This window comes from Bidens hawaiensis, unplaced genomic scaffold (genome assembly GCF_021521415.1).
Source record: "Bidens hawaiensis isolate Kalapana, Puna unplaced genomic scaffold, B.hawaiensis_p1.1 tig00037291_1, whole genome shotgun sequence".
NCBI lineage: Eukaryota > Viridiplantae > Streptophyta > Magnoliopsida > Asterales > Asteraceae > Bidens > Bidens hawaiensis.
In genome coordinates, this window is record NW_027496520.1 from 37,736 (window position 1) to 64,060 (window position 26,325).

The window sequence follows — 26,325 nt, forward strand, 5'->3', positions numbered from 1 at the left end:
ACCGGTAAGGTCGTTGGCTAATCGGCTCCCCGTTCGGTCCTTAAAGACGATACGATGGTCAAAAGACCGATTGGATGGCAACCCTTTCGGCGTCTGAAATACCTCGGAGAAAGCTTGGGTCAACTCTCTCCAAGGCAGCTTCTCGTGCGAGTGGGTCTTATCGCATAAAACCTTGGATTGGTAGGTAACTTCGAACCCCCCCCCCCCCCCCCCTTGGTGAGTTGGAGGCTAAATAATTGTATTGCTCTATCCTTAGAATTTCTTTTTATCAACCCCTCGATTTTTTCTACCGAACACACCATCAATTCATCATTTGTTTGTTTTGTTTCATTATAAATAGAGAGTGGTGAATGTGTTTTTTAGAGTAGATAAATTAAAAAATCATTGTAATTGTCTTTGAAAGTTAATACATAAGAAATTGTACGTGAACTGTGTGTGTTAACTAGGGCCTGATCCAACATTTTGTATCAGAGCCTAGGGCTCGGGAAGAAGGAGAAGGCCGGATTGAGAGTCGGTTTCGAGAAAGGGTGTAGCCCTTGGCTGCGGGGCAAACGTAGCAGGAAGAAACCGAGTTCTGGTCGTTAATTTTCGCAATATGTTTCGGGTTTTTGAAGCAGAATTTTTGCGGGGTGTTTCGGGACAGCAGGGGGCTGTTTTAGTGTCGTTTTACAGCAGAAGACGGAGGCGTTAAAGTGTTTCGGTTAAGCCGTTGTCATGGTAGACATACCGGTTGAGACGACGGGGGTGATCGGTGATAAACACTTGTGTTCCGGGGCTGTTAGTAGTGATGAAAGGAAGAAGGTTTAGGGTTGTTCGGTTGTTAGTTGCGGGTTTGCACGACTAGTATACAACCGGTGATAACAGTAGATGGTGAAAACGGGTACCTTGATCCGGTTGTTCGTGATAAGAGGAGTCCAACATGGTGCGTGAAAAGCGGGCAGAAAGGATCTGTCAAAGCAGGTGGCTTTGGATTCGGTTCGTTTAGCATTTGGAAGAAAACGTGTTAAGCAGGTGGCTTTGTTTTCTTGTCCGGTGGAGAGGCCTCTTGAAACAGGCTAGATCAGAAAAAGGTACGGGTAGTCAAAATAAGAAGAGATTGACGTCGGAGAAGAACTTGCAAAGGACCGTTACCGGAAAGTGAATTCCGGTGGTAGGCAGAGAAGACCGTTACCAGAGAGAAGAACCGGTGAGACCGTGAAGACCGAAAGAAAGAAAGAAAGAAAGAAAGAAAGAAAGAAAGAAAGAAAGAAAGAAGGCTGATCAAGATCAGCAAGAACGAAAGAAAAAGAAAGTAAGCAAGAAAGAATGAGAAAGTAATGGCGGTGCAAGAAAGAAGAAAGAAAGAGCCGTCACAAGAAAGGAAGAAAGAAAGAAAGAACGGGAATCGATCAGAAAGAAGAAAGATAATCGATAACCAAAAGAAAGAAAGAAAGAAAGAAGCGAACTTGTTTGGTTCGTAAAGAAAGAGAAAGACCGAACCGTATGGTTCGAATAGCAAGTTAGAAAGAGAGAAATCGGACCCGTGGGGTTCGTTCAGCAAGTGCAGGATTAGAGTCAGATTATTAACCGATAGCAAGCATGAATAGCAAGATGTAAGAAAACAACAAGTGAGCAAGATGATTCGATGTAAGGGAGCAAGAAAGGTTCGAATCAAGAAAGACAGTGGCAAGTTTAGCAAGAAAACCGATTCCGGTTTTAGCATGGAAAGTAAAAACGAATGCGACCAAGAAACGAGTATGTTGCAAGAACAGACATCAAGATTAAGAGGGTGAATGTTGGAATTAATCTTGATGTTACGGGTCGAGTACGGATCAAGTGGGTTATGAAGCAGGTACGGGTCATATTGTGATCCATAGTTGCAGCAAAGAATGAGTCTTGGTTGTCCGAATTATGTGGGAAGGAAGACTTAGCAATTTGGAAAAGTAAACGTGGGTTTGTTCCAGAAAAGTAGGAGAAAGTGGATTTCAATTCAGCACGTGTTTGTTTTGTTTCATTATAAATAGAGAGTGGTGAATGTGTTTTCTAGAGTAGATTAATTAATAAATCATTGTAATTGTCTTTGAAAGTTAATACATAAGAAATTGTAACTGTGTGTGTTAACTAGGGCCTGATCCAACAGAAGAAGTCTTAAGCCAGCAGCAGCCACACCGAGCACGGGAAGAAAACAACAACACTCAAGTAGCTTCACAAGATAACACAAAACCGGACCTCCGTCTAATTAATGGTATATCTTCTATCAATCTTAACTCATTTACTGCTATTTTATTTTCCACTCCATTTATACACGTACGCAAAGAAAGTAGTATTATGCACCAGGGCTCCAAATTTGTCACTGGTTGAGAGACACTTAAAAAATACACATCTTAATGCATTCAAAAATTAATTCCACAAGGAGGGAGATCGATCTATGCATTATTGTATCTTTTAAAAGCCTACTTAGAGATGCTATTCCAGTTCTCATGTATAATAATTTAAAGTTGAATTTAAACAAAACATTTTTTTAATTAATTTGTAAAAAGAAAAACAAACTTTCTTGTTCTAGCTTATTGATAAGAGAGAATTTATGACTCCCCAGTCCCCACATTGTTGTCAAATTTGGGACTTTTGTTAACCTTTCTTGGTAACGTTCACTACTTCACTTTAGTTTCGATTCGGTCTCCCTAAAACCAGATTTATAGCATGCTTGAAGTACAATAAAACCAAGAGTGAAAAGAACACTAAATGAGGCACTAACTATTTGCATAATTGGAATTACCTTGAAGGATCTAGAGAAGCTTACCTCAAAACCAGTGTCCCTCTATACGAAGCATCAATTAGCTGTGACTGGAAAGCTGCTAAAGCCATTCTTGATACAGAAGCAGGGTGGGTTTGGGACGTTGCGCTATCACCGAAAATTGGGAAACAGCACTTCATGTAGCTGCATCTGCAAGTTCGTGACAAATCTGGTGGTATTGGTGGAGGGAAATTGCTTGGAACTTCGAGATGCAGATTCCAACACTGCTCTCTATCTAGCCGCTGCAGCTGGGAATATTAAAATAGTTAAGATTATGGTGGCTACGAACAGGGTCTTATTGACAATCCAAGGTGCTAAAGGAAAAGTGTATCCACTGCATGCCGCTGTATTGTTTGGGAATTATGATGTTGCAAAGTATCTTCATGAAGAATCAAAAGAGTTGAGTGATAATGATGGTTGGACAAGTGAAAAACGCCGCTGGCTACTTGAAAAATGTGTCGAGAATGACATGTTTGCTAAGAATTTCAGTATCTAGTGATTGCACGCACACATTTTATTTTCTCTGTATATTTGCTGACTTCAGGTTACACGCACCTTAAATGGGATCTACCCAGTATTCAATTTAATTAACAGTTGCCCGATCATGAGTTTGGTAGGCGTGAACTAGATAGCTAGAGTTATATTATTATTAATCAAGTGTAATCATCAAACAATAAAATTTTAAAACCAAATAAAAAATAAGGTTATGTACACTACTCATTAATGTAAAGAAAAAGCCTTTATGCCTAATCACGTTCTTACTTTCTTTGTTGGTTTTGTTGTAAGTTGTAACATTCTTGGTCTTTGTTGATCATCAATATCTGTAAGAATGCATATATTAGTTTTCTCTATTCCTTGTTTTGTAAGAATGCTTATCTTCACATTCTTGCTTTCTCATTTTCCCTTTTGTGGTAGCATTTTTACCCACTAATCAATTGTGAAATCTTTTTCAGATATTGCACTAGAGATACTGAAAAAGTATCCAGCACTTTATAGTGGCAGAGTACTCGCTGTTTTGGCTCGGAAGCCAGAAGCATTTGATAAAAAACGATCTAATATCATTGAGAAAGCCATCAAATTGAGTAAAGATCTCTACTCCTTGATGTTCATCACACAACAACCATCCGAAAAGTGTCGGGTTTCAACGGTGGTTCGGAACGAAAACGGTCAAGTAATTTCAAACCCGTTTTAGTTAATGATTTCGTTTCGATAAATATTAATCAATATTAATATATAAACGAACTATATAAAACGCAGCGGATAAATAAACGATTAACACAAACCATAAACCGAAACCCAAAACCCGGATCCGATTACAACTTTATACGAGTACGAACAATCAAATAACAAACAACCATAGATCTAGTTTAGTTATTGTACCTCGGTTATCGAAACCGGGAAGACACCGAAGGCTAACGAAATGAGCTAGAAAATACGATACACTCAAGTCTCCTAGCAATTCCGGCGGCTGTTGGTGGTTGCAGACGACGGCGGCGCTCCGGCGAACTATGGCGGTGCGGCGACGGAGGTCTGGAACAACAGCAAGTGGCGGCGAGCAGCTGGTGGTACAGCAGCGGCTGCCGGAACAAGAAACAGCCCAAAAAGGGGTCACCGGAAAAACGACAGTCGCCAAAAAAACGCGAATGGGCGGCGGACAGCAGTAGGGAACAACACGAATAGGCTATAAAGGCTATGGTGGTGATATGCTGTGTATAGTAGCCGGAGAAGATGACCGGAATGAAGTTCTGGTGGCCGGAAGTGGTCGCCGGAAAACCGACTGCCGGAAAACGGCGCCGGAAATGGAGGTGGCTGTTAGGGTTTGTTGTTTTTAAGGTTATCTAATAATAATAATATCTTATACTATATATACTATTATTATTAGGGTTTAATCAAATTAAACCAATTGAACTTGAGCCTAATTAACCAAACAAAGCCTTTAACCATCATCCGGTCTATCTAATTGATTGTGTCGGGCCCAATTAACATTTAAGTGGGTTTATATTTCGTTACCCCCGGTGTAACTCATACCGGGTCACATTCGGGTCGGTCCGCGTTGACTTGACCCGAACCGACCACAAAATCCAACAGTCTCCCACTTGGACGGATTTGGGTCAAGTATCACAACGCTAACAGCTAGAGGCGTTCTAGCTACACATAGCTGTCCCCAACCAAATTGATATTTTTAAATCCATAACCAAAATATCTTGGATTACCTTATTGCAAGATAATGAATTTATAGTAATTGTTGTCATTTATCCTTTCTTTATAAGACATTAATTGAACAATGAGACATGAATCAAATCAATCTCATATAGTGTTCAATTATTGTAGTTCTCGATATAGAGTCAAAGTGGTCCAATCAAACACACAGTAAGTTTGGGTGAGGCCTCACACTTTACCAGTTTGAATCAACGAAGGCGCCAATATGTCTAACTGTTATATTTTAATGTAAGAGTACAGAATCCCATCTTGACTACATACAACTCCCACTGAACTCCAGAACATTCCCAATCAATGCCTTTATGGCTGGCAGTTACGCAACAGCGGTTGACATGATCAAAGAATATTCCTCGGTAAACGTAAGTTCTAATATGTATCTCAGGTCTTAGGATACTAAATGAGCATACTATTATCAAAACATCTTATGATCAACATCCATGAAGATGATTTGATGCGAGTTACATCCAACGTCATTCATAATGAGGTCTGTGAGTTTGGAAGTCAACTGCTTGAGTCCAAAGTCAGAATAGTTTTAATTCAGAATCGTTCCCACGAGTCTGATCGACTACGGATAATTTGGAATACAATATTCATGGATTAAACGTATTAAAATGAACACAATTGTATTATTCAACGTTTGCATTTAACCATCAAATCAAAAGTGAACAGAGAAGTACAACTGATTAAATGTTTATACATCCAAATACTAAATCAAAATAAATCACTAGCAAGTCTAAGCCCGATAGCATCTCTATGCTGATCATGCTTGTCCTGAGTCATTGGCTTAGTGAACGAGTCAGCTAGATTTTGATCTGTGTCTACTTTGCTTATTATGATGTCACCTCGTTCCAGTATTACTCGTACATAGTGGAACTAAAAATGTGCTTGGCCATGTGATGATAATTGGGCTCTTTGGCTTGAGCAATAGCACCTGTGTTATCACATATTACGTCGATCATTTTCCTAAACTTGGAACCAGATCGAGGTTGGCTATGAATTTCTTCATCCAAGCAGATTATGAGCGAGAAACATCTCGGTCATTCTGGAAGTTAGCATCAGTGTAACACCTTACAGTGAGCGCCTCTTCCACTCCTCCAAACGCGCATACGAGACGTCAGGTCTAGTGCATAATACAACGTACATGATAGAGCCAATCGCTGAAGCATATGGAATTGCTTGCATGTGCTTTGTCTCAATGTCCGTTGCCGGAGATTGCGATTTGCTAAAACGGTTCCTTTAGCAATGGAACAGCTCCTGTCTTGGAGATGTCCATTGAGAAGCGTGTCATGACCTTGTCTATGTATGTACTTTGACTCAGCCCTAGAAGCCGCTTAGATCTATCTTGGTAGATCTTGATTCCTAGAATACAAGCAGCTTCTCCAAGATCCTTCATTGCAAAACAATATTTCAATATGTTCTTAACTCCCTTAAGCATAGAATTGTTGTTTCCAATGATAAGTATATCATCCACATACAAGATGAGGAATGATATAGTGCTCCCACTAGCCTTTCTATAAACACAAGGCTCTTCCTTATTTTTGATAAAACCAAACTCTTTGTTTTTCTCATCAAAGTGAAGATTCCAGCTTCGAGATGTTTGCTTAAAGTCCACTTGCTCCCTATTGCCCGACCTTCAGGGGGTAGCTCAATCAAGTTCCAGACTTGATTGCCATGAATAGATTGCATCTCGGCGTTCATGGCTTCACGTCGTTTCTCAGATTCCGGATCTAAGATTGCAGATTTGTAGTTAGTAGTTTCGTCGCTAGACTTGGCTACTAATAAGACTTCTGGACCATCCAGATGCCATAGGTATCTAGGATTTGGTGCGGGAGTCCTACTACTTCTGCAAACGCTCGTGTTCATGTCTGACGTATCAGCAACAACAACTTGTTGATCAGACACTACAACTTCCTCAGCGATTGTTTGTGGTTCTTGAATTTCTTCAAGATCGACAATGTAATCTCCAGTTCCTTGATCAAGAAATTCTTTCTCGAGGAAGTGGTATTTCCTCTTGATAGAAATCATATTTGTATCAGGATGAAAGAAGTAATAACCTCTTTGGTTGTAGTATGTGACGAATGCGGGAGGCGGTCATAAGGGTGAAACTCCAAAGGGAGTGAGGCAAGTTAGTTCTACACATCATCGATCGAACCATGTTTAGCAAAGTTCGATTCCTCATCTCGCTCACGCCATTATGTTGGGGTGTGCCAGGTGGAGTGAGCTGGGAAAAAATTCCACACTCTTTTAGATGAGTGATGAACTCTGAGCTGAGATACTTTGCACCTCGATCTGATCGAAGTATCTTAATGGTTTTACCATGTTGGTTTTCCACTTCATTTTGAAACTCTTTGAACTTTTCAAAAGTTTCATGCTTGTGTTTCATAAGATACACATAAGCATATTGACTATAATTGTCGATAAAAGAAACGAAGTATCTTTCATGGTTTCTAGACATGGTTCTGAAAGGTCCACATACATCAGTATGTATGAGTCCTAACAGATCTTTTGCTCGTTCACTTTTATGAGTGAAAGAGCTTTTGGCAAGTTTACCAACTAAGCAAGATTCACAATCGTCAAAAGACTCTGGTCCTGTGGATTCAAGAATCCCTTCGAATTGGAGTCTTTTAACTCTTGCTTTGCATATGTGGTCAAGTCGGCAATGCCATAGAAATGTATCATTGATGCCAGATTTGATACGTTTTGAAAGATTATATACGTTATTATTAGTTTGAACATATATCTCATATATACCATTTCGAGGTTTAGCCACAAAATAAAAGATATCATTTAAGTAAGTAGAAATAGCCATGCCATTGAAAACGTACTTAAAACCTTGTTCAAACAACAATGAAACTGAAACGATGTTTCTGGTCAAACTAGTAGCATACAAACAATTATTCAAATGAAAAACTAGGTCAGATGGACAAGTAAAATGAAATACTCCAGTTGCCAGAATTGGTACTCTCTTCTCATCTCCAACGATGAGTTCCATGCTGCCTTAATTCAGTTTCCTCCACTTCTCAGGCTCCTCCAAGACATTAACGATGTGGAAACCACATCTGGTAACAAATACCCATGTGTTGCTAGAGACAGTGAAAAGTTTAATAACGTATATGGAAATACCTCGAGAAGAGCCTTCACCATTGGCTCTCTTCATCTTGATCTCAGCAAGGTATTCGGGAGAGTTTCGCATCCAGTGTCCCATTTGGTTGCATCGGCAGCACTTGCGCTCCTCAGGAGGCGGCGGCGGTATCTTTGGAACCCCTTTGTTAGCATTGGTGGCACGATAGGCAGCAATGGTAACATTCTTCTTGCCTTTACTCTTATAACTCCGGTTCTTGGGATTAGGCTTCTTGACACCAGCAGATCGGATCATTAGAACTTGATTGGTCCTAGAAGGAATGTTCATCTCAGCCGTCTTGAGCATGTTGTGAAGCTCCGGCACTGTCTTCACCCAGCCATTCATGTTGAAATTCATCACGAACTGGTCGTATGAGCTGGGGAGAGAGTTGAGGATGAAATCAGCTGCCATCTCATCAGGCAGGGGATAATCAAGTTTCTTGAGCTGATCGATGTGCCCCTTCATCTTAAGAACATGCGCACTGACGGGAGACCCTTCTGCCATCTTGCAACTAATGAGTTGTTTCATGGTGTCGAATCGTTCTTAACGGGATTGTTTCTGGAACATGCCCTTGAGTTGCTCAAGCATCTCATAGGCACCAAAGTCTTCTAAGCCTTTAGCAAGCTCAGAAGTCATGGTGGCTAGCATAATACAGGAGACCTCAGCCGAGTCATCCATATGCTTGTCAAGAACTTTTCGAGCAGCGGCTGTGTTGTTTTCAGGCTCGGTTGGAATAGGTCCATCGAGAACATACAGGCGCTTTGCCATGGTGAGAACAAGTCTCAAGTTGCGGTGCCATTCGATGAAGTTGGTACCGTTCAGTTTATCTTTCTCAAGGATAGTCTTAAGGGCGTAGGGTGAGTATTCGTTTGACGACATCTGATTAATTAAGCAAAAGTAAATTTAATTAGTATTTTCGACGTTGTAGTCCCATTATTAATGACCCAATAACATTAATGAAATAGGAGCATGAGAATTCAGCTTCCAATTATTAAAGGCAGTTGTAGCACACAACATTAATAAGTGGTTAGGCAGACTAACAATGATTGTCAATTGTGAATAGAGCACAACTCTCGGTTATGAGACCTATAGAGACAACGATTGTCTGTATAGATACGTTTAGCCTCATCTTTGCCCACTTTAAGTCTCCAGATAGCTTAGGCATGTAACAGGAGAGTAAAGTAATAGTTGTCCTAGTATAGTGACGTGTGAAAGGGCCGGATGTGTCAACGAAACGCTTTCACCTTGATGGGATAGGCTAGAAAACAAATGCGGTGTTGCAGCTACAAACACTTGAAATTTCGCAGTATGCCTCAAGTGTGACTTGTAGTAGGATTGGCATAAACTATTGGTTTTAAATTGGGATTAATTTTAAAATTACCAAATAGAGTAAAAGTCAAATTTTACTGTATTTCTTTATCGGGACGAATTGATGAACCCTTTCATCTCTCAGGACACTTAGTTTTAAATAACCTAGTAAAAACTAAGTTTGTCACGATACGACTAACCAATTTTAAGTTAATAGAAATCTATTAAGTTATTAGTTTTAGAAATCAAAACGCTTTTAATTTGCAAAACATTATTGGTTAATAAAATGTTTATTTTCAAACTTATTTGGTATTTGGTCGGTGATATTATAATCCTATTATAAACAATCCAAGAAACCACAATAGCAAATAATAATATGTAAATCCTTATGGCCAAAAGGTGATCGGTCTCGCTAGAGCCAATTAGGGAGACCGATCGGGTCAAGGTGTTCACAACACAAAACAACCACAAGGATGGACTTCTTCGTGCATCCCGTCATCTTGTCCGAACTCCCACTAACTCCAAGAAATCCTTGAGCTCGTCCTCAGTTATCTTCGCGCCTTCTTTATTACAAATTTATAAAGTAACAACAATTTGCCCTATTACAAATTTGAACCATCTTTATGGTCAAAATAAAACCGAAAAATAAAAATAACCGTTTACAACTTTTGAACCATCCATATGGCCAAAACAAGCTCAACAATTAAACAACCAAACAAACATAGGTCGGGCTGGATTTACATATTCAAAATAAATAAAATTTCGGGTCGTTTCGACTTGGTCAAATAAAATAAACAAAATTTTGACCAAATCAAAATCACCCGAAAATAAATCTAGATCAAAACTTTAAACGATTTTAAAGTTTAAGAGGTAGATCCAGTTTTAAACGAACCGGGATCGACTCGTACATTGTAACCTAGCTTTGATACCACTGTCGGGTTTCAACGGTGGTTCGGAACGAAAACGGTTAAGTAATTTCAAACCCGTTTTAGTTAATGATTTTGTTTCGATAAATATTAAACAATATTAATATATAAACGAACTATATATAACGCAGCGGATAAATAAACGATTAACACGAACCATAAACCGAAACCCAAAACCCGGATCCGATTACAACTTTATACGAGTACGAACAATCAAATAACAAACAACCATAGATCTAGTTTAGTTATTGTACCTCGGTTATCGAAACCGGGAAGACACCAAAGGCTAACGAAATGAGCTAGAAAATAAGACACACTCAAGTCTCCTAGCAATTCAGGCGGCTGTTGGTGGTTGCAGACGGCGGCGACGCTCCGGTGAACTATGGCGGTGCGGCGACGGAGGTCTGGAACAACAGCAAGTGGCGGCGGGCAGCTGGTGGTACAGCAGCGGCTGCCAGAACAAGAAACAGCCCAAAAAAGGGGTCACCGAAAAAACGACAATCGCCGGAAAAACGCGAATGGGCGGCGGACAGCAGTAGGGAACAACACGAATAGGCTATAAAGGCTATGGTGGTGATATGCTGTGTATAGTGCCGGAGAAGATGACCGGAATGAAGTTCCGGTGGCCGGAAGTGGTCGCCGGAAAACCGACTGCCGGAAAACGGCGCCGGAAATGGAGGTGGCTGTTTGGGTTTGTTGTTTTTTAAGGTTATCTAATAATATAATATCTTATACTATATATACTATTATTATTAGGGTTTAATCAAATTAAACCAATTGGGCTTGAGCCCAATTAACCAAACAAAGCCTTTAACCATCATCCGGTCTATCTAATTGATTGTGTCGGGCCCAATTAACATTTAGGTGGGTTTATATTTCGTTACCCCCGGTGTAACTCATACCGTCGGGTCGGTCCGCGTTGACTTGACCCGAACCGACCACAAAAGTAATGGGAGTGTACCTGAAGATACGCATCCAGAGGCTGGTGATGGGAGTGCACATGAAGAGAGAAATCCAGAAGCTGGTGATGGGAGGGCACCTGAAGAGAGAAATTCTGGTGAGGGGAGTGTGCGTGAAGGTTTAGCCCGAAGTAGCATACTGAGAACCATAAAGTCGGGTAAACATCTCTACTTACATATCAACCATCTCAAAATTAAGCACATATATATGTTAAATTTTAAGCAGATTTGATTAATATTTCTCTTTGTATTCAACTATTTGTATATATTGTTGAAATGTGAAAACCAAGGAAACTCAATCTCAAAGTTAAATCAAAAATTCTAAATGTGATTGTAAATAAAAGAGAATAAAAAATGAATGCTATTATCTTTGTTTTTTCATTTTTCTATCTCATGTGTTACACATGTCTTACATAAGAATCTCAGCCACAAGTTAAATCAAAAATTCTAAATGTGATTGTAAATAAAAGAGAATAAAAAATGAAAGCTATTATCTTTCTTTTTTTTCACTTTTCTATCTCATGTGTTACACATGTCTTACATAGGTGTAAATGATTTTTATTTTTTAATTTTTATATTAAATGTAACAATATATATTACTTGTGTTTATAAAATCAACCAAAGTCAAGTGTTGCATATAAGTTTGCAGGGTTTTCACATCTTATTATCTTTAGATAATTTATCCTATACACTCACACATTTACATATAGGGGAGGGTTTCAGCGAAAACCATTTTTACTAGAAAATTACCAATGAAAATCACTTTTAAACACTAATTTTAAAATTTTTATTTTTCCATTATTTTATATGTTATTAGTTTTTGTCAAACCAAAATAAATTTAAAAAATACAGATATGCAACTTTAGAAGTTCTAGAGTTTGATAGATTATTTTATAAAAGTTTCAATTTTGAAAATACACAATTTCCCTCACATGATTGACAAATAACATCTCTTTTTTGTTAAAAAATAATTGGGTTTAACGGTTGGACTAAACGTGCGACCCTCTTACAAATGCTTCTATGGGCCATTTGAGCAACTTTCTCTCTTAATATCTGGTATCATCCGTGTGGCTTTAAATTTCTGTTTTTTGCTTTCAGTTTTTAAATTCATTGGTTCAAAGGTGGGAGCTTCTAAAAAGGAGAGTAGTGCATTGACATTGCTAAGATTCATTTGGGCAGATATTGCAAAAAGGCCTAAGACTGAAATTGATGACATACTTAGAGGAGAACAAGACAGCACAGCAGTATCTAGATGGGGCCATTCCTATGCAACTTCAAAATCTCATTTCTGAGCATGTTGACACACTGGAAGAAGAAACCAATAAGATAATGATCACAGGGCATCCAAATTCAACTCATCAAGCTCAACAACTACAAAAGCTTATTTCTAAACTTCTTGTGAACTTGCATGCTGAAACACAAAAGATAATTGAAGGGCCAATTACTAGTCAACCAGATCAGGCTTTGCACCTACAAAATATGATTTTGGAACAGATTAAAAGCACGTATGAAAAAACATAGATAACTCAAAGGCAAGATCAACCTGATCCGCAACTAATTAAAAACATCGTTGATGAACATATTCAGGATATGAATACAGTAAACCGCACAATAACTGCAAAGAAATCATACACTTCTCGGGTACTTTTTATTGCTGCAGAATGGGGCAATATGAATTTTTTAGTTGAGCTCATTCGTCAATACCCTGATCTCATATGGAGAAGAAATGATGACAAACTATCTATATTTCACATTGCTGTTGGACATCGTCACGAGGGAGTCTACAACCTATTGTATGAGATAGGTGCAATGAAGGATCTGATAACTCCTTTAAAAGATCCAAATAATAACAATATGTTGCACCTAGTTGGAAAGATTGCCAAGCAAAAACGACTTGAAGATGTGTCGGGAGTTGCTTTACAAATGCAAAGAGAGTTATTATGGTTCAATGTACATATTTTTTTCTAAAAATAAATTTGTACAGCCTAAAAAAGTAGTTTATAACTATTTTAGTTTGTTTGTGTTGCAGGAAGTAAAGAATATGATTCCTCCTGATTATAGGGAACGGAAGAACAGAGATGGCTTAACACCACATGAACTATTCAGAAAGGAACACAAAGAATTGGTTACAGAAGGTGAGAAGTGGATGAAAGGAACGGCTAATCGATGTATGGTTGTTGCGGTGCTTATTGCAGCCATAGTATTTGCTGCAGCTTTTACAGTTCCTGGTGGATACAGCCAAATTAATGGTTTCCCTTTCTTCCATTCAAAAGTAACCTTTAAGATATTTGTTGTAGCAGATGCAATTTCTCTAATCTTGTCATCTGTTTCACTTCTTATATTTTTATCCATCCTCACATCTCGTTTTGCCGAAAATGATTTCTTGGAATCGCTACCAAAACAGTTGATTTTAGGTCTATTAACTCTTTTCCTATCTATTACAACCATGATGGTCGCTTTTGGTGTCAGCTTTTTCGTACTTTACCGTAACCGTAAGAATTTGTTATGGTCGCCAACATTGATCTGCGTGTTTAGTGTGGCGCCGGTCGTCTTATACACATATCTCCAATATGGCTTGTTTTTCGATGTAATTCGCTCAGCGTATGGTTCTAGGTACCTCTTTAAGCCCGGGAAACATGTTCTTTACTATAAAAACCCTACGGTCTAAGAGCTGTCACTCCCTTGTTGTAATGAGTTTGTGTTAAGATATGCTTTTGTAAAATATTTGTAATTGTGTATTGATTACGTATTTTTATAAATATGTTTTGTTAGCATATTTGTTTGCTACTTTGTTATCTTTATGCAGGGGCGAAAAAACAAAAATGAAAGGGCCTTTATATTTTTCAACCCGATTCCAGATGACCCTTGGCTACCTGTTACTCCGTCCTTACGTGTTCACATTAGGTGTAGACCGTTTGGAAGCTAAACAACCCAATCTCTTCGTCTGCATCGTTTAAGTTAATTTCACAATGGGCATTCGGGGCGACTGAGAGGATGAATTGGAGGTTTTGGACCGTTTGGAAGAAGAGATACTCATCAAGAGAACAAAATGTCATTTTGAACTTTGTTTCAGAATGGTCCACGCTTTTACCTCCGTAAATGGTGTACCCATTTCTCTTTTATAAACCTCACATGCTTCAACAAAAATATTGTGGTCGCTTTGACCACTTCGCCGGTTGTTTTATAGTTGCATATGTATATCTGCCGTTAAACCTAGCAACGTGAAAACGTATGTTGTTTCACTTCGTCGATATATTCTGGTTATAACGGTGCTCCCCACGACTCATGGCACCGTAAAAATTCTCCCAAGAACGTCTAAAAAGACTCGTTTTATTATTCCATGTCAAATATTTAAAATATATATAAAGAAACGAAGTTTTAATATAAAAAATTAACATAAAATAAATTAAACCAACACTCAGGTCTCTGAGACATCAACCCACGCACTCGCCAATGCGTACTCCTCTGTGCTTGTCCATTTCCCCTCTTGCTTCTTAGGGTGTCCTTTTCCCCGCCGTAATAGACGGTACATCCTTCTTCATGTGTTCTCTCTCTCTCTCTCTTGCGGTTTTGCTATGAGTGGGTACCCGGGACAAACTCTGGAGTAGAATGTAGCTGCTTGAGCTAGAAACCCGTTTTGTTGAAACATGATCCAAACTACGTACTCGAGTGGCTTGGTAGGAACTGTTGTGACCCAAGAACCCAACCCACAAGCTACAAGGCCATTGCAAATGAGAAGGGGTGAAAGAAAGAAAACACAACCTGCAAAGCTGAGGGACTACAAGTTAACATAGAAGAAGAGTGCAGGGTTATCTAATTAATTATTTATTTCCTTTATAGGTCTTGACAGTATGGGGGTGTGTTATTGTTATGAAAGTTTGTTAGATCTTCCCCTCTCATCCAATCTTTTGTAACTTTCTCTCAAATCCATTCTATTGAATAATAAAGTTATCCATTCCCTATCAATTGTGCTCAGTTTTCCCTTATCTTAATAATCGATACACTTCATTGACCATCGGCACCATGGCTGATGGTACTCGATTCAAGGTGTTAGATGATCACATCAAATCCCTACAAGATAGCCATCGAGATTTCTCTTCTCAACTCACCTCTGCGGCTCGTCAGTCTGATGTGGCTCTCCTGGCTTCTTCCCTGGAGGATACCAAACCGGCCGTCAACAAATTGTGTGTCCAGGTGGGTTTATTAGCTAAACAAAAATCAGGCGAATCGTCCGGTTTGTCGGGCTCTGGTACGTTTGAATCCTCTATTTTCGGTCGGCACAAACCCGCACCGTTTAATTTACCTCGCTTTTCTGGTTCTCATCCGGAACGTTGGGTGGCTCAAGTGAATCGATATTTCGAATTTTATCGTATTCCAGCGGAGGAACGGCGATTTATCGCGTCGTTTTATTTCGAAGAAGCCGCCGCTGATTGGTATGATTGGGTGGATAAACACTCTCCGATTCATAACTGGAAGGCGTTTACATCGGCTGTGATTCTTCATTTTCGTCCGAAACACATAGAACAACCGGAAGGATTATTGGCTAAATTACAACAAACATCAACAGTTGAAAAGTACCGTCAGCGTTTTGAAGAAATCTCGAATCGCACCACGGTGGCTCTTCCACCGGAGTTTCTGGTTTCGTGTTTTATTTCGGGGCCCCGTTTATATATTAAGCAGGCGGTCTGATTCATAACCCGACCACATTGGAAGATGCCATGGATAAGGCCCAACTACACGAGAACCATATTAACATGGAACACGGAGTGGGTCGCCCTTCCTTGGGCTCGGGTAAGCCCATTTTACCAACACCTAAACCTCCATCCAATTTTACTACTGGGCTTGTCTCAAATTTACCAATAACACCTAAGGTCCCAACCACTGTGGGATTTCAACGCCTATCTCCAGCCGAGTTATCTCGGAAAAAGGCACCGGGTCTTTGTTTCACATGCGATGAAAAGTATACCACTGACCATAAATGTCGCTCGGCTCCTCAACTACTCTTCTTGATGAAGATACGGGGCCGAAACAACAGTCTGACTCGGGTATGATTGACTCTCCTGACTCTGTTTTGGCCGATGCCTTACAAATGGATGAGGTAAAATCTCATTCTACAATATCTTATAATGCACTTGCGGGTGGCTGTTCGGCTTCCACTCTTCGATTTAAAGGGTCGGTAAAAGGTCAGTCGATCCAGGTGTTGTTAGATGGGGTATTACCCACTACTTCGTCCAAACGCGCATTGCTAAATTTTTTAATCTTGCAATCGAATCCATTGCTCCCTTCTCGATTTTGGTCGGTAGTGGGGAACGGTTACCGTGTTCTGGAGTGGCTAAACAGGTTGAATTGTTTATTCAGGGCTCACCGGTATGCGTTGATTTCTTTGTTCTACCTCTCCAAGGGTGGGATATGGTACTGGGCGTTTCTTGGTTATCCACGTTGGGTTCGGTGATTACTGATTATGCAAAGGCCACATTCGAATTCCATTTAAAAGACACTAGGGTGGTTTGTCAAGGTGAACCCACCCTAGTGGCTAATCCTATTCAATTTCATGGGTTGAAACGACTGGCTCACAGTGATGCTATTGACCAGTTCTTCCATATAACTGTTATACCGCCTCATGTTGAATCCTCTTCAGTACACCCACCTGACATTCAGCAACTTTTAACTGAGTTTTCACAGGTTTTTCAACCTCCCAATGGTCTACCACCGGCCCGAGCTGTAAGGCCTCGTTATCGGTGCCCTACTTTAGCGTCGGATTTACACATTAACACAGTTCTATAATCAGAGTTAATTAAAACTTTCACGGAATAACTAAAACTTCAATATTTTGATACAAAACAATCAGTATTTTCTTTAAAGTCATAACATAAAACATAATATTTAAAACATATTTTCTTCCATCTTCAGATGTCAACCGTTCAATCCATGCCATGTGCCATCCTCATGCTAGCTCTTTAATCTTCTCACATGCGTGCATACTAAAAGTCAGCTACGTTGAGTGAGTTCTAGTTAATCAAGCAACTTACCATACAACTATTACATGCATTATACACGTATCCGAAGACACATAGTCCACTGTCTAACTTGTTCACCTTACCGCTTAACCACTTAACTGCCCCTTAAGTCTTAGCCACTTGTTTATGGAAGCACATAGAGGCTTGGCCTCCCACGCACTCACGTTATGCCACTTTAATAACGAAGGAACGTATAGGCTTACCCTACCACGCACTCACGTTATGCCACTTTAATAACGAAGGCACGTATAGGCTTACCCCACCACATACTATCTTCATGCCACTAACACCCTTACTAGACGCTTGCATCTACGTCTACTTGTCTACAACACACTTTCTATCATTACATCATTTACATAATAACCAAGTTACATCATAACATGTACACACGCTAATAACCACTTGAAGATCATTCCCATTGGCGGTACGCGCAATATTCGAAGATCGTTCACGCAGCGATAAACGTTACCTTCCCTGTCTACACGTGCAATATCCGAAGATCGTTCACGTATCGACAGACATCCATTCATAACATCTATATAATCATATCAAACATTATAGCATACACTTACCACTTAAGGTAAGTGTATTCACACTTTACATCGAGTATGCACACAACCCCGAAAGCATAACAAGGAAATGGGGCTAGAAACTCACCTGAACTCGGTTACGTTCACCGAAATGGTTATTCCCTTCTTTAGCTATGCACGACTAACTGTATAACAATTACACGTATCAATTAACTATTACTATTCATATCGTATATCTAGCTTAATTATAACCCACAACGAACGGGGGTCTGGGGGCAGCGCCCCTGACAGCAGGGTTCTAGGGGCAACAGCCCCTGGAAAGGACCAAGGGGCAGAGCCCATGGCTGGGGTCCAGCTGAAATTATTATTTCTATTAACTGGCTTAACACATTTTCCATTAGGATTTTAGAATATTATTTAGTTCGTCCACTTGTCTGCTATAACGAATTAAGCCTAATTCAATATCTGAACATAGCCTGATTCATGGCCTAATTCGTTATTAGCACATATCCTGATTTGTTACCTTAACTTAGCGAATTGGTGAGTAACGAATCACCTGATTCGTTATCTGATTCGTTATCTTACATGATCTGGTTCGTAATCCTAGTTCGTTAGCCTAATTCATTATCTTGACTTGATTCGTTATCTTGACAAAACGAATTGGGTGAGTAACGAATCACCTGATTCGTTATCTTGACATAACGAACTGGGTGAGTGAAGAAACACTAATCGACCCCGGGCAGATTACGGATAATCTGGGGGTTAAATAGATGTTTCCCACGAGGGTTGTATCCGGCAAGATGGTTATTCTTCCGATGACCTGCAAAACAGACACCGTGAGCTCGTCACTGAGAAGGAGGGGGGTACCTCCTTGTGACCACCCTCCGGCGTGAGAATCAGACTCGATTGCTCTTGAATATAAGTGTATATCAAGAGAAATGTCTAGAGCAGATATCAGATAATATATGGAGATATAAGATAATGATACCGTTCCAAGGTGTTGGAGTATTTATAGCCGAAGGTAGGTTTCCAAGCAGGTACAGCCGGCTGAATAGTATTTCTGTTCTACCAACTGTGGGCTACGCACGTGCCATGCTGATGGTTGGTGGGTAGGCAGCGGCTGATAGTGACCAGGCCGGCTGTGTACTATTCCTTTTCCACCAACTGCAGGCTATGGACGTGCCCCGACAGGGGTTGTTGAGTAGGCAACGGCTGATAGTGACTTTAAGTACTAGAGCGTGCTGCCCGTCGTACCGTTGTCAGTGAGCTGTCGTAGCTTTGGTCAGATCTTTTGTCCATACCTTGGCAAATAAAAAAGATCCTCCAGTATCGTACGGACTGGCTCATTTGGGCGGGAGTATTCCAGGCTTTGGGCGGGAAGGTTCCCGGCTTGCTCATTCCTTCTTCATGTGACATTACTGAATTATTTGAGAGTTAGTGCCTTGTGCGTGTAGCCTTGCTGTGCGGGTAGCCTTTCCTGATGGCTAGTATCCGTAGCTGCGGGAACAGGCGGAGTACGTCGACCATTGGGAGGCGTTTCCTGCGGGAGCAGCTTGCGTACTGCGCGTAAGGACGTCGCGTCTCTGAGCATGGTGGGTCCTGCGGATCCAGTTGGTCTTTGCGCAGACGTCCCTCTTTAAGGTGAGTCTTGCGGGTCCAACCGCGCAGACGTCCCTCTTTGAGATGAGTCTTGCGGGTCTGACTGCGCAGACGTCTCTGTTTGAGGTGAGTCTTGCGGGTCCAACTGGGCTCTGCTGGGACCTACCTCTTCAAGTCCCCCCAGTCCAATGTTCTTCTCATGAATTGTTAATATGTGAGGTGAACTTTTGGACTTAAGCAAGGGGTTTTGAAAAGGGTTTAGTTTTAAGGTTTTCCATGGGAAATCTTCCCGCGGAAGTCCTAATGTCACGTGCAGAAATTCCCGACTTTTCTGCTTGATCTTTGGGTATGATGCGGGTAGGTCTGTAACCTCCTCGCAAGTCAGGAGCGTTGAGTTCCAGTTGTGTAGATTCTCCATGAGGTTTTGGTAGTTTTAAACATAGTGATCAATTATGTTAAACAACCAATTCCATCTTGGAGCTTCAAACAATCTAGTTCTCGACGTTCCCGCTATGCGGGGATGTTAATTCCGTTTCCGCAAGCATGGCCCAGAAGATCCTTGTTGGTTTCAATTCCCTGCGGAGTGCTAAGTATGTGAAGGGTTTCGCCTTGACACTGTACCCGCACTCGTCTTATAGTTACTTTACTTCCAAGGTATTCCTGGCTTCAATTCCCTGCGGGTGCTAAGTATGTGAAGGGTTTTGCCTTGACACTGTACCCGCACCCGTCTTATAGTTACTTGGTTGCCGAGGTATTCTTGGCTTCAATTCCCTGCAGGTGCTAAGTATGTGAAGGGTTTTGCCTTGACACTGTACCCGCACCTGTCTTACGGTTACTTGGTTACCAAGGTAAGGGGGTGTAGTCCCTCTTTTGAATCTTTTTGAATCTTTTTGAAATTCGAAGAGTTGGTGAAAGGATAAGAACAGTCCAAACTGTTGAAACGTCGTCCGACGGTTTCTTCTGACAGTTTCAGGTTGTGCAGGAAGTTATGGCGACGTGACAGTATATGGTCGTTCCAGACGCTTTTTCAGGCGCGCGGGCGCGAGTTTTCGGGCGCGTGGGTGCGAAGTTTACGGCGCACGTCCTGTCAACAGCTGTTGCCAGCTTGCTTTTTCCACGTGTCATAGTTTCATTGCACCTGCGTTTTCGTCTCTCTTCCGCATTAAATTCATCGCATTCATTGCGATGAGTATATAAAGGGAGGAGAGGATGCATCTCAACTCACAGTTTCACTTTTCTTCTTCTAAACGATTTCCGGCGAATGCTCTAACTTTTCTGTCGAGCATTCTCCTGAAATCGTTCTTCTTTACATCCAAAACATGTCTTCTACTCATGATCCTGAGGTTACTGTCGAGGAGTCCGATGTATACCTCGAGAATCCTTCGTCCACGTCGGACTAGGATGACAAGAGTACTGCTGGTGAGTGTCAGTGTGCTCTTTCCGTCGACGCTTATCAGTACATCGTCAGGAAGTTCATGTCGAGCCTTTCGAGCCTGAGTTTCCTTGGCCTCATCAGACGGTGTACGATGCCCCTAAAGGCAAGATAGGGGTATATGCTGCGTTCTTCGTCTATGGGAATCTCAGGTTCCCATTGACAAAGTTTGTATACCGTGTTTTGGAGAGACACGGTGTGCACCTGACGGAGGTACATCCAATGGCGATCGCCAAGATCCGTCATTTTGAATGGGTGTGCCTCATTCTTGGTGTGGAGCCCCACGTCGACCGCCTGATGACCTTCTACTCCTGGAGGTGCATCCAGGGCTGGTACACCTTGGTCACCCGGATCAATGGTTTGAAGATCTGTGCTACCGAGCGCAGTCTTCAGTCTTGGAAGCGGGAGTTCTTTTACATCTCTGCCCGTGTCGTCCCTATTGCGATGACATTCAAGAAGTGGAGAGCACTCCCCAGCCTTCACGCCTTCAACTACCAGGAGGCGAAATGGTTCTCCAAGATTTCCCGGATCCAGAATCCGGTTTACCGCTTCGCGGAGTATGGGATGGTTATGCTCGGGATGAGCCGGGTATGGAAGGATGCTGGGGCAGAGGCGCCTCAGATTCCCATCGTCCTCGAATACGGTTTGAACTCTATCCCTTACGGTATGCTCCGTCTTCTTTGCTGATTTAGGGTTTTTCTTCTAACTGTTTCTCTTTTTATTTCAGAGGGGAATAACTTGCAATCACTCCTGCATCCGCGGGAGGCTGGTGGTCCCACTCGGCTGGGTACTCGTGCTCTTGATGAGAACGAGTTGCCCATCCTCGAGCAAACGGCGGATCGGTTTGTGGAGGCCTACCCGCCAGGCCACCAAATTCTGAGTGCCACGCGGCCAGGTAAGGAGTTATTTAACCCTCGCCCTTTCAATGCTCAAACCTCTGCTGGAATTCCTCTAATTATGTCATCTTCTGATGAGGAATCCGCAGATGGTCTTTTCTTCGTGAGGAAGAAGGCTGCTGGCGGGAAAGGCAAGGCGAAGGTTGCCTCCACCGCCGATCAGGGGAAACGGTCTGAGTCGGAGACCGAGAGCGAGGAGGCGGCGGAGAACCCTGGTGGTGTTGAGACCACTGTTCCGGAGGTTGAGACATCTGTCACCTCCGAACAGCCTCGTACGACGGTGACCGGCGTGAAGAGGCCGGCTCCATCGGGTTCGTCCCCGCCTGTTCGCACCTTCAAGCTCAAGAGGACTCGTAAGTATAAACTTTATTTACTTTAACTGCATATCTTTCCGCCATTATACTTATATATCTTGTCTTCGTGCAGGCGTGGATGCTACCGCATTCCAGAGTGGAGCGGGGGGGGGAGCGTTTCTGGACGCATGACTGTAGGTTTGGTCAACCTACTCGAGGCGACGACCCAGGCGGCTGCGCCTGTTTCAAGTGTTGGTTCAGTTGCTTATCCCGTTGAGGCAACTGTTCCAACTGTGACGTCGTCTCCGCCGGCTGTCAGTGCCATATTCACTGAGTCCTTCACTGAGCCGGCGGTGAGTTTTTCTGCGGGTTCCTCCGCAGCGGCGGCCACGGTTGTGAGTTCACCTCCAGTGAGTTCACCACCGATGGTTTCTACCGCGGCGGCTTCAACCGTGCCTCCGGCACCGGCGACTACCTCGTCCCCGGCCGGTTCAGCAGGTATGTTCAGCGTTGGGGCTTCTAGCCAATCCCTGCCTCCTTCCCATCTGCCTGACCTCTTGGATGGATATCCCTTAGGTTCGGGTGATGGGTTTGGCGGCTACCGTCCTGTTGTCGACCCTACAGGTGCGTAGGGTTATTTTGGCCTAATTTTTTTTTTATATATCATCTTTTCCTAACTGCTTTTTGTTTTTGCAGTGTCGGATTCGAATGAGGTGTATGTTCCGCGGTGGAACATCCGCCGGGGAACAACCCATCGGACGGCTGTGGACTGCGTCGAGTGGGAGCGTCACGCGGCCCCCAGTGGTGCACTGGGAGAAGCTATGTCGAGCTACCAGGAGGGTAGGCTGACAAACGAGCTTCGAATTCTCCTTGCCCGGATGTAGCCGCGCGTCGAGCTGCTTTATCGTGAAAACGATAAGTTAAAGGGGGCTCGTATCCAAGAAGTAGCTCAGGCGCGGGCTATCCGGGAGGAGAACAGGAGACTCTCCGCCGTTGCTGCGGAGAAGGAGAAGGCCTTCAAGGCCCTTGAGGTTGAAGTTCAGGCCCGTCTCGAGGCCCGTTCCAAGGCTACCCAAGCTGTTAACGAACAGCTTCGGTTGGCTAAGGAAACTGCGCGGAATGCAACCGAGAGGGCCACCAAGGCTGAAGCTGTTGCAGAGCCTCTGCGCGCCGAGAATGAGGAGCTCAAAGCCAAACTAGAGAGGCTCCAGCAGGCTCATGACGCCTTGGCCATGGAAGACGCCAAGAAGCTTCAAGAGATCTTGGACCAGAGGGGTATGCTTGACCATACTGAGCGTAAGCTAAAGGGCGTTGAAGAGGCTGCTGCTAAGGAAGTGTTGCTTGCCAACCTTAACAAAAGTGAAGCCGAATGCGCCCGTAACCAAGCTCAAGCTGCCCTCCAGGAGGCTCTGGTTACCAAGGAATGGCTTCTACGAGAAGCGTTGTCGCAGGTAAGCTTAGCTTCATAACGTCTTTACGCTTTTCTTTGTACTTAGGAAAGGTTTTGATACTTGGTATTTTTGTTTTGTAGGTTGTGCATCGGGTCTTCACGGACACATCATATGACGATGCTATGAGCGCAACCCTCAACGTTTCTCATGAGGATGGGGAAAAGACTGGCTTCCTGCTTGGTCTAGGGTTTGTTGAACAAGGCATTCCGCCTTCCAACTTCCCTCTGTATGATGTAGATACTGAAGCTGCTTATGACCAAGCAGTGAACCAGTATGCTGCCTTCCCGCATCCAGTGGTGGAGAAGGTGAACGAAGTTGCTGCCGCTGATGATGGGCTAACTATCCTCAAGACTTTCCTTGAACCGCCACAGCCAACTGATGGTGCGGGTACGAGTGGGTTTGGAGGGAGTGGTCCTGAAGTTTGAACCTTGAGATCCCTTCCCACCTTTAGGATAGATTTTTTTTTTGTATAGATTTATATTCTTGTAATACTTGAATCTTGATGGAATATAAATCATTTGTTAATGCCTTGCGTTGTAAACCTTATATGTTTTGTTTCACGCATATTTTGGTTTAACTTAGCAATTTCTTGAGTATTTTGGATAAGTTAACCTTTCAACGTGGCGGATAATAGGTTAAAGTTTTGCTTCCTCTTTCGTGATTGTGCGGGTAAGACCGTCACTTTCACTTAGTAGGATGGCTAAACTTTACCTACATCTGACATGCGTGGAGGTTTTCCTCATCTTTTCCTTAGAGATTTTCTAAGTGTTTTGAATAAGTTAAACCTTTCGACGCGCGGTTGTCAATAGGTTAATGTTCAGTTTCCTCTATCATGATTGTGCGGGTAGGACCGTCACTTTCATTTAGTGGGAAGACTAAACTTTACCTATAACTGACCTGCGTGAATGTTGTCCTCATCTCTTAGAAATTTTTGCCGTTTTTTGTGTTTATGCGGGTTTTGCCGCCTTCCACACGCAACGACTTCTTTTCACACTTATTTATGCGGTGAATACCGGCATATCAGTGTTTTGAATAAGTTAAACCTTTCGACGCGCGGTTGTCAATAGGTTAATGTTTAGTTTCCTCTATCATGATTGTGCGGGTAGGACCGTCACTTTCATTTAGTGGGATGACTAAATTTTACCTATAACTGACCTGCGTGTAGGTTTTCCGTTTTTTGTGTTTATGCGGGTTTTGCCGCCGTCCACACGCAACGACGTCTCCACTTATTTATGCGGTGAATACCGGCATCAGTATTGAATAAGTTAACCGTTCGACGCGCGGCTGTCAATAGGTTAAAGTTCAGTTTCCTCTATCATGATTGTGCGGATAGGACCGGCACTTTCATTTAGTGGGATGACCAAACTTTACCTATAACTGACCTGCGTGAAGGTTTGCCTTTTTTTGTGTTTATGCGGGTTTTGCCGCTGTCCACACGCAACGACGTCTCCACTTATTTATGCGGTGAATACCGGCATATCAGTGTGGAAAGTTCATAAGTATAAATGTAAGACCATCAGCGCCAATGTGATAAGGAGAATCATTTCCATTAGAAGTGGCTCTGGGCCTTTTCTTTACAAGTTTGGAATTGATCTACATGCAACCTGTGTAATTGAGCTCCCTTCCATGTTCTTGGGATGGGAGTGTCATCGAGCCTTTCGAGCCGATATGCACTTGGTTCGGAATCTCGTTGTTTACACAGTATGTAGTCTCCAACATTGAAGCTGCAGTTTCGTGTTTTTCCCAACTGGGGTTCAACACGCATTAGCCTGCTCAGCGTTCATTACGCCACGAGGTGCGTGAGCGTCCCATCTCTGACAAATGCTTCGACGATGTCCTTCAAGTCTAAACATTCCTCGGTGGTGTGGCCTCTTGTCCTGTGGAAGTCACAGAATTTGCTTTGATCAGCGTTTGGACGCTGTCGGATAATTGGAGCCTCTGGCCATGGGAGCCTTTCAGTGGCGAATATCTCGGTGACGCTTTTGGTGAGTGGCGTCCATCTGGAGTTCCGGTTCGACGACTGCATGTTGTCCTTTCCGCCTAACCGAGGGTGCGAGCCGGATGAGGTGTCAAAGTTTACCCTTGACTGCCAAATACCTAGCTTCCTCTTTTTGTTTAGTCGGGCGGTAAGGACGTTGTTTTCTCTTGTTTTCTGGTGTAGAGGTTTGTGCTTTGGTGAAGATCTCTACCCAGTTGCTTTTCCGTTTCCGCGAAGCGTTTAGCTGCTGTCATGATGGCATCCCATGTGGATGGCATGCCGTCTTTACCCGTTAAGGTGCGGATGAGCCCTGGATCTTTCGCGCCCTGGATGAAAGCAGCGCGAGCAAGATCTTCGCTAATAGCGCCCAGACTCAGCTTCTTTGAGTTGAAGCGAGTGATGAAGTCTAGCAAAGATTCATCTTCCTCTCGGATGCAGTTGAGGATTGTCCATTGCTCTTCAGTGTACTTTCTTTGTTGACTTAAGTGTTGGCTGAACTTCTGTTGGAAGTCTGCCCAATCGTAGATGTGGTGGACCGGTAGACGGTCAAACCACGCTCTGGTTGCTCCAACCAGCGTCATCTGAAACATATAACACCACATGGGTTCCGTCCAGTTGCTGACGGTTGTCCCCGCTATGAATCTGTTCAAATGATCGTCTGGGTCAGATATACCATCATAAGTGCCGATGTTGGACATCTGTTTGGCACTTCTCGGGGCGATTGCTTCCGCAATGTCCCTTGCAAACTTGGATGTTCCCGCATTTGCAGCAGTTGGTCTAAAGGTTTTGGAGAAGTCGCGTGGGTTTCCCCCCCGCGTTCCT

General features: G+C 42.6%; 1 pseudogene across 1 annotated transcript; it reads left to right on the plus strand.

Moving 5' to 3' along the window:
* Positions 1-1,316: 1,316 nt before the first annotated feature.
* On the plus strand, positions 1,317-14,182 carry LOC143589265 (uncharacterized; annotated as a pseudogene). The gene is made up of 6 exons (XR_013145240.1): positions 1,317-1,452; positions 2,105-2,224; positions 2,763-3,261; positions 3,727-3,920; positions 12,829-13,257; positions 13,337-14,182. The product of XR_013145240.1 is annotated as an uncharacterized LOC143589265 (transcript).
* The last annotated feature ends 12,143 nt before the right edge of the window (positions 14,183-26,325 follow it).